Source organism: Oryx dammah, unplaced genomic scaffold (assembly GCF_014754425.2).
Source record: "Oryx dammah isolate SB20612 unplaced genomic scaffold, SCBI_Odam_1.1 HiC_scaffold_17, whole genome shotgun sequence".
Lineage (NCBI taxonomy): Eukaryota > Metazoa > Chordata > Mammalia > Artiodactyla > Bovidae > Oryx > Oryx dammah.
Window position 1 is genome coordinate 77,038,732 of NW_024070201.1, and position 8,237 is coordinate 77,046,968.

At 38.1% G+C, this 8,237-nt stretch overlaps 1 pseudogene; it reads right to left on the bottom strand.

Moving 5' to 3' along the window:
• Positions 1-3,610: 3,610 nt before the first annotated feature.
• LOC120877057 lies at positions 3,611-4,799 on the bottom strand (annotated as a pseudogene).
• Between the last annotated feature and the right edge of the window lie 3,438 nt (positions 4,800-8,237).

Consider the following 8,237-nt stretch of genomic DNA (forward strand, 5'->3'; position numbering starts at 1 on the left):
TCCTTCTTCAGCTATTTACAGAGTAAACTTCAGTGTAATGATGACACAATTTCTGGAACTGTTTATCTAAAGTTCATTATAGTAGAGAATTTTCCACAGGAGACCTTATTTGACATTGTGATCATTTTAGTTAGTGTCTTTTTCCAATACGGGCAAAAACAAAATCACTGAGAATCAAAATGTGTGAAGAATTTCTATTATATTTATACAGGTTTTTCCATGAGAAATTGAGAGATGTTTCACTGACAAAGGAAAACCTAATGCTGCATTGGAGCGTTACCAGTCATTTTGCCGATTTCTAGTGAGATTGAGCAACTTTGCAATATTTACAGGACATTTACATAACCAGTGGTTGGCTATTCAAGTGTTTGCCCACATTTTTTCACCAGATTCCCTGATTTGTTAAATATATATGTATATATTTATTATTCATGTATTTCAGGTATACCAGCTATATTTACTGTAAATATGTCTTTCCTTGGTGTGTCTTACATGTTTATGCTCTTAAAGGCAAGCCTATGGTCTCAATTTTAATGTGGTTTAGTGAATCAATATTTTCCTTTATGTTTAGTATTTTTGTAGCTTTTTTTAAAATTTGCAACCATATATCACAGAGATCCTCTCCCATATTATTTTCTAAGTGTTTTAATTCCTTGCCTTTCACATCTTGATCTCCAAATCATCTTGAGATGACCTTAGTATGTGTTGTGAGGTAAGGGTAAATGATCACTTTTTTCCCATGCAGACATTCAATGGATCCAATACCACTTTTTCAAATCTTTTCTCTCCTCAGTATCAGTCAATTCAGTTCAGTCGCTCAGTCGTGTCCAACTCTTTGCGACCCCATGAATCGCAGCACACCAGGCCTCCCTGTCCATCACCAACTCCCGGAGTTCACTCAGACTCACGTCCATAGAGTCCGTGATGCCATCCAGCCATCTCATCCTCTGTCGTCCCCTTCTCCTCCTGCCCCCAATCCCTCCCAGCATCAGAGTCTTTTCCAATAAGTCAACTTTTCACATGAGGTGGCCAAAGTACTGGAGTTTCAGCTTTAGCATCAGTCCTTCCAAAGAACACCCAAGACTGATCTCCTTTAGAATGGACTGGTTGGATCTCCTTGCAGTCCAAAGGACTTTCAAGAGTCTTCTCCAACACCACAGTTCAAAAGCATCAATTCTTTGGCACTCAGCTTTCTTCACAGTCCAACTCTCATATCCATACATGACCACTGGAAAAACCATAGCCTTGACTAGATGGACCTTTTTTTGCAAAGTAATGTCTCTGCTTTTCAATATGCTGTCTAGGTTGGTCATAACTTTCCTTCCAGGGAGTAAGCGTCTTTTAATTTCATGGCTGCAGTCACCATCTGCAGTGATTATGGAGCCCCCCAAAATAAAGTCTGACACTGTTTCCACTGTTTCCCCATCTATTTCCCATGAAGTGATGGGACCAGATACCATGATCTTAGTTTTCTGAATGTTGAGCTTTAAGCCAACTTTTTCACTCTCCTCTTTCACTTTCACCAAGAAGCTTTTTAGTTCCTCTTCACTTTCTGCCATATGGGTGGTGTCATCTGCATATCTGAGGTTATGGATATTGTGCTTCTTCCAGCCCAGCGTTTCTCATGATGTACTCTGCATATAAGTTAAATAAGCAGGTTGACAATATACAGCCTTGACATACTCCTTTTCCTATTTGGAACCAGTCTGTTGTTCTATGTCCAGTTCTAACATATACTGCAGTGTAATTAACCAACATAGTCACCAAAACTGGCAGAAAGCATGACAAAAAATATGTAAAACAAAAATTCTAGGGTATTACTAACTACTTTTATCCTTCAAAGTTACTGAACTAAAATTAAATGCAGTTTTTGTTGTTCTTTATTTTTTTAATTGACATTTAAATACAGTTTTTAAAAATATAAATTTATTTATTTTAATTGGAGGTTAATTACTCTACAATATTGTATTGGTTTTGCCATACATCAACATGAATCCACCACAAGTATACACGTGTTGTCCATCCTGAGCCCCCTCCCTCCTCCCTCCCTGTACTGTCCCTCTGGGTCGTCTCAGTGCACTAGCCCCAAGCATCCAGTATCATGCATTGAACCTGGACTGGCGATTCGTTTCATATGTGACATTATACGTTTCAATGCCATTCTCCCAAATCATCCCACCCTTTCCCTCATAAATACATGTTAAAGAAAGTCTTTAAGGATGACAAAGTGTAGATCTCAATAAGTCTTATACTAGTACAAAACATCATTTATCCCCCCATTTCTTGATTTGTTGTCATGTTCCAGAAAATAGAACACAAAAATATGGTTGAAGGAATATTGTAACTGGAGAAAATAAAACCATGAGACCAAATTATGGAGTCACAAGTAATGCATTGACTCTTTATGGCTCTTGGTGCATTATCTGTAAATATAGAACTAATATCCTGTCCATGTCACAAAGATCAATAAATAATAACAATAATAGCTAATACTTTATTAAAGAACATGGAGGCAGTCTGTACTTCATATGCACAAAGCATATGATTACAGCAGCAAAATCCCAATAAGTTATTACTATGACTAAAGAGTATAGCGGATATAAAAGGCCTTGGGAATAAAACTACGCCAAACATGAAGGTAATATTAGAGAGTGCTATGGTTACATAGTTCCTGAATATCTCACTTTTTCAGGTTTACTGATATATAATTAACATAATATTTTATTAGTCCAAGGTATACAGCATAATGATTCAATATTTGTTTATGTTGCAAAATGATTACCCCATTTAGCTTATCAATCACCAGAGTTCTGAATTTTATTTCTCATGATGAGAATGATTAACAAATCTCAGCAACTTACAAATATAAAATACAGTATTGTTTGCTATAGAAACTATGCTATATTTTACAGCCCCAGAACATATTTATCTTATAATTGAAAGCTTTAAACTTTTGACCTCAATACATTTTTTAACAGTCTATGTTTAAAGAGTCAAGGTCAAGATTACAGACAACGAGAGATCTCAACACACTGTAAGAAAAACGAAAGTACTGCTAAGTCACTGCTATGAATACATTTACTCAGGACTTAACAAAGAACTTCTGATATCCTAGTCATAAAAATTTTTATATGAATAAGAATATTTTTAAGTCTTGGGATTCAATAATCTACTCTTTTGAGTTTAAAGTTCTAAAATCCATCCCTACTGAATCAGAAATGAGAAAAACAAAGTGAGAAAATTATAACCCAAGACATTGTATGACTTGTCAATGACCCCAAATCTCAACATAAAATAAAGATCCAGTACTCTTGCCTGGAAAATCTCATGGATGGAGGAGCTTGGTAGGCTGCAGTCCATGGGGTCACTAGGAGTCGGACACAACTAAGCGACTTCACTTTCACTTCTCACTTTCATGCATTGGAGAAGGAAATGGCAACCCACTCCAGTGTTCTTGCCTGGAGAATCCCAGGGACGGGGGAGCCTGGTGGAGTCGCACAGAGTCGGACACGACTGACACGACTCAGCAGCAGCAGCAGCATACCCAGCCCATGTGATTATGTCTTGCATACAGATTACTCTCAATCTGTAGTATAAATGGTGTTCCAGTTTATTTACCCATAAGAAACTTCTTCCTTTCATATGTCCTTCTGAATGATTCTTTTAATTCCTTGTTTCTCAGGCTATAGATAAGTGGGTTCAACATGGGGATCAGGGCTGTGTAGACCACAAAAACCACTTTATTGATATCCAAGGAGGAACTGGAGCTTCAAGGAGGAACTGGAGCTTGGACGTACATAGATAAAGAAGCGTGTCCCATAAAGGATGGAGACAGCAGTCAGGTGTGAAGAGCAGGTGGAGAAGGCTTTCCACCTCCTGTCAGCAGACGGACCCTCAGGACAGTGACGACAATTAAATGTAGGAGACCAAGATGATCCGGCCACTGAGTACTCCTGGAGCTCCAGCCAAGAGAAAAGGTAAACTTCATTGACCCATGTGTCTGCACATGCCAGGGAGAGAACAGGAAGAAGGTCACAGAAGAAGTGATTGATGATTTTTGGACCACAGTAAGGTAGGCAAAAGAGGCTTCCCTGGTGGATCAGAGGATAAAGTGTCTGCCTGCAATGCAGGAGACCCCGGTTCGACCCCTGGGTTGGGAAGATCCCCTGGAGAAGGAAATGGCAACCCACTCCAGTATTCTTGCCTGGAGAATCCCATGGACAGAGGAGCCTGGTGGGCTACAGTCCATGGGGTCGCAAAGAGTCGGACACGACTGAGCGACTTCACACACACACTCACACAAGGCAGGCAAAAGGTGAAAGTTGTGTGGATCATGGTACTTATAAGGCCGTCGATATAAGAAGCTACCACCAGCTGCCCACAGACTTGCTGAGACATAATGAGTGTGTACAATAGGGGCTTACAGATGGCCATATGCCAGTCATATGCCATGGAAGCCAGGAGGAAACAGTCACTACACACTGACCAAAAAAAAAAAAAACAGATCTGGGCAGCACAATCAAAAAAAGAGATGACTTTTTTCTCCACAAAGATGTCAGTTAACATCTTGGGACCAATGACAGAAGAGGAATAGACACCCACAAAGGACAAGTGGCTGAGAAAAAAGTTCACGGCTGTGCAGTTGAGAATCCATCCAAATGAGAGTGATCACCCCCAAGTTTCCCAGAAAAGTGGCAACATAGACCAAGAGAAATATCACAAAAAGAACAACCTGGAGCTGGAGGCAATTTGTCGAGCCCAGTGGAAACAAACTCAGTCACCAGAGTTTGATTTTCCATAATCCATTTCTCTGATCTAATCTGTAATGAGAATGAGAGAGATCTTTCTTTGGAGTCAATTCATAATCGGGTTCCTCATTTTAAAAATGAATGAATCTTTTATCTTTTTTACATTTACAGGGTAGATCGACAGACAACACTCCTGACTTCTACCTCTGAGTGGTCATCATACACTTATTGTTTGCATAATATTAAGTCAATAAACCTCAGTTTCTTCTTGATTAAAACAGAAATTTTTGAAGAGAATCATAGATTTTTAGGTGTAGAAGTAGCTTTTGGAGATTATCTAAAGCAATTCCTTTAACTGTGCCAGATAACATTTCTAAAAATCCCTGCCTTTGAACCAAGGATATTTTAAGACATGTTTCACAGGTAAGGTATCATGTGCATTTGATGAATTCAGGCTGATAGTTCTCACTCTCACCCGAGATAAAGGCTGTAAGAAATATAACTTCCTTGCTAATTGCTTCAGATTCTGGGGGAAAAAAAGTCAATGTGTTGTCTAAAAGATAACTTCTGAAGTCTAAGAAGGAATGCAAGCTCAGACAAATGAAGTTAGCTTTCGAACAGAGTTCAAAGTCCTCAGCAGTATCTACTCTGTGATGCCTTCTCCAAAACACCTATATTCCTTATATTATTAATGCACATGCTGATTACTTTATCAAACGCCATTCTTTTTTCAGCCCATTAGAGAGACGAGTTCTTAAATATTCAATAGGTGCTGTAATCAATTGTGACATCAGAATCTGGGAGAGAAGAATGATATCTTAAGCATGAAAATGACACACCTGGGCATTTATCCCCCTAAAAACCTATGTTGACAGAAAAGCCTGGACAACTGTATTCATAGAAATAGTATTCATAATGATCAAACACTTGAAATAACAAAAATAATTGAGCAAACTGTGGTATATCCATACCACAGAATACTATTCAGTAATAAAGAGGAGCAAAGTATGGCACAGGCAATAATCTGGCTGAGTGTCAAGAGCAGAGCTGATAAAAAAGAAAACAATCTGAAAAGGTCATGTACTCTATGAGTCCATCTATAAAACACACTCAGATGGCAGAATTTTAGAGATGGAGAAGAGGTTGCCCGGGATTAAGAATGTTGGGAAGGAGGATGGTGGTGTTACTATAAAAGGATAACACACAGGAGATCTTTGTGGGGATGGAATAGTTTTGTATGCTGATTGTGCTGGTGGTTAAACAAATCTACATGAGTGCCAAAACAACACAGAACTATACGCATAACATCGCGATGTCGATTTCCTGGTTTTCTGTATTGCACTATAGTAGTAAACTGGGGTAAAACTGATGGAAAGGTACATGAGATCTCTCTGTACTACCTTTGAAGCTTCCTGTGAATATTTATTTCAAAATAAAAAGGTTTTAGAAAAAAATGAATAGAAAGTTAGAGGAAGGGGAAGTGAGTATAGCACTGTAGAAAAAGAAAAACTTAAGAAGGGAGATACACATTTTGGACACGGAAATAATCACAGTGATTCCAGCCACACAATCACCCAGAAATATTGAGTGTGTGCAGGAGATGTGTTGACAGAAAATGAATGCCAGCGTTCCCTGGTAAGATGCCTTGAAAAGGATTTTACTTAACAGGAAATTAATGAAATAAAGGCAACAGACCTCCTGTGGTCTCAGAGGCAATGGAGCTCAGAAAAGAAAAGACCTGGAGGGGTGGAATTTCACATTAGTCAAAAAAATCATACCTAAGTAGTGAAATGTTTCTTTGTAAACACAGAAATCATTTCAGGTCATTTATACTTATGTTCACTTTCACTCAAAGATGGAAACAAAGCGTTTTAAGTGTCAAAATAAAGGTGATTTTTTAAAAATCTATGAAGATGTAACTAGAATATGCTCATCTGTGATCTCAACCAACTCAAAGTATTATGTGAAAACAACAGTTTCTGACTGGCAAAACACATATCACTTTATTTTTCCCAGCCTTGCCCAAATAAAATATTCCAGTTCAGAAAACTCATGATCTTTGGACATGAGTAGCATAAGATTTAAGTTAGCTGATTCAGAGGTTTGTTTTCTACATATAATATTCCAGTATATGTAATGTGAAGAAATTAAGACCCAGAGAAACCAACCAAGGTCTCATCATTCTAACATTCTATGAGTCCATATGTCTTACAGCACATTCAGCATCTCTATGTCAAATACAAAATTCAAACAAAACGCACATTCAAGTTAGGTCATTTAAACCAAAAGACAAAGATGAAACATTCTATTTCTACCAAATTATCCCTCATAATAAGCTTAAAGATAATGCTTTCCTAAGCTTCTAAACTCACCGTCCACGTCTGGCTTCCTGATGGCAGTTTGGGAAATTTTCTAAAAAGGAAAAGAAAAAATGCCCTACTGTGACAACCTAGAGGGGTGGGATGGGGTGGGAGGTGGGAGGAAGGTTCAAAAGGGAGGGGACATATGTATACCTATGACTCATGTTGATGTATGACAGAAACCAACAGAACATTGTGAAGCAATTATCTTTCAATTAAAAATGAATAAATTAAAAACAGACATGACAAAACTAATTAGTTATGTCAAAATTAATTATGAAATTAACATTCCCTCATATGAATTACTCTACAAATGTAGACATGCCATTTTTCTCTCAGCTTCGTCATGTTGACTAGGAGGATAGATAAAATTCTGATAACCATCTTGAAACTTGGATCTTCTTAATAGTACTTCAGTGAATTCATTGACTCAACTCTGCACAACCCTCACCAGAGGATTTTCTAAAGAGCGGTTGTGTAAATTACCAATAACTCCCACAAGGAAATGGAAGCTCAGGAGATCAGGCTTATAGAGCAGAAATTAAAGCTATTTTATGAGAAAATAATTTTCGGACTTTGAATCAAATGTACATGCACAAATTAAAACTACACCTCCATTTGCGACCATCTGCCTCTGAAATTCCAACTCTGAACCTTCAACTACAACATAATTATCACCAGTCCTTGACATTGTGCAGTTTGAGAATGTAAGATAAAGTCCTGCTTCAGAGAGGTTACAATCAAAAGGGGAGTCTGAGTCCACAGCAGCACTAAGGACCCCAAAACTGCTTCGCAAGCTAAACTAGACGGGTGGGATCATTGTAACAGAAGTTTTGGAAATAGTCTCTTGGACATAAGCAATCTCAAAAGGTGATTAAGATATTCAGTTCAGTTTAGTTTTTTCAGCATGCCAACTCCCAGAGTTCACTCAAACTCATGTCCATCAAGTTGGTGATGCCATCCAGCCATCTCACCCTCTGTCGTCCCCTTCTCCTCCTGCCCCCAATCCCTCCCAGCATCAGGGTCTTTTCCAATGAGTCAACTCTTCACATCAGGTGGCCAAATTATTGAAGTTTCAGCTTTATTTTTTTAATATAAATTTATTTATTTTAATTGGAAGTTAATTACT